Genomic DNA, 1712 nt, shown 5'->3' on the forward strand with positions numbered 1-1712 from the left:
AAACATTGTTCAATGAAATTAAAGAAGACCTAAGTTAATGGAGAGATATACCATATTTAAGCATGAGAAGACTCAATGTTGTTAAGATATTCTTTTTCCCTAATTAATCTACACATTCAATGCAACTTTAGTCAATAATGCCAGGACTCTTTTTTCTTTTTTCATTGACAAACTGCTTCTAAAATTTATGTGGAAATGAAAACACCTAGAGTAGCCAAAAACAATTTTGAAAGAGAAGAACAAAGTTGGAGAATTTATAGTCCTTGGTGTGAGGTCTTACATAAACCAACAGTAATAAAACAGTGCACAATACTGCATCACTACTAACACCAAACACTAGGCTATGGAAAAATGTATATAGACAGGTAAGAAGATCAGGTGGGGGTAGGCGAACAGGAATATACCCTAGATCAAAGATAGATTTGAAACTATCCTGAAGATAGTTTTACAGATGCACTTGTGCTACAAAATTAGTAGCATACATTACAGAAGCAACAGAAGACAGAGTTGGAGTAACTTCTCAGAGACAACCAAACATCTTGAGAGAGAGAATCACCAGGCCTTTGGACTCAGGACCATAGCCTTGGGGGACGTTATGCTTAATTGTCACAACACAGTACTTAAAAATCTTGTTCTACAACCTACTTTTGTGAGTAGTGACTGGGGTCTTAAACATTTTTGAACAGCCATCAAAGATGCAACTGTTGGTCTCCTCTCATCTGAATCAAAGAAGAGTGAAGAAAATCAAAGGCATCTGGAAACAGTTAGTCCAAGGATGAGATGGACCACAAGGACCTCAGCCTTCATGACCCCAAGACCAGAACTAGATGGTGCCAGGCTACCAATGCCAACTACTTGGAAAGGGATCAAAACTGGCGATCCTAGATAGAGTGTGAAAAATGTGGAACAAAATTCAAAAACACAAAAATGACCAGAATTACTGGTTGAATAGAGTCTGGTGAAAACCCCAGGACTATGGCCCTAGTTACCCTTTGGCCCTAGAAATGGACTCACTCCCATGAATTGGCTCTCAGCCCAACAGTAGAAAGACCTACATGCAAAACACCTAACTCAGGGTGATGCACCCCTTAGATTAATCAGTCATGAGACATCAGAGGGACAGCACTCACACAGATGGAAAGTTGGACAGACAGGAATGCAAAGTTAAAAAGGGCACAGGAAGGAGATAATCACAGGGAGGGATGGGGAGGAGAGGTTTTATGGTTGAGGATAGTAATCAGGGTGTGAAAAAAAATGGTGGTGTTGGTGAAGAATACTAAAAATACCATGAACTGCCAGAAGAACAAACTAACTTGTCCAGGAAGAAGTGCAGCCAGAATGCTCTTTCGAAGCAAGAATGGCCAGATTTTGTCTCACCTACTTTGGTCATGTTGTCAGAAGGGACCATTCCCTGGAGAGGGATATCATGCTTGGTAAAGTGGACAGTCAATGAGAAAGGTGAAGGCCCTCAATGAGATGGATTGACACAGTGGCTACAATGAAGGGCTGAGGTATAGCAAGGATTGTGACACTGGCAAAGGACCAGGCAGTGTTTGGTTCTGTTGTACATAGGGTCGCTATGAGTTGGAGCCAACTCAATGGCACCTAACATCAACAACAAGTATCTACATAAGGAGCCCTGGTGGTGCAGTGCCTAAGGCATTTTGACTGCTAACCATAAGGTTGGCAAATTCAAACCCACCAGCCACTCT

The sequence above is a fragment of the Orycteropus afer genome, unplaced genomic scaffold (genome assembly GCF_000298275.1).
Source record: "Orycteropus afer afer isolate SDZICR_OR568_19922 unplaced genomic scaffold, OryAfe1.0 scaffold00684, whole genome shotgun sequence".
Lineage (NCBI taxonomy): Eukaryota > Metazoa > Chordata > Mammalia > Tubulidentata > Orycteropodidae > Orycteropus > Orycteropus afer.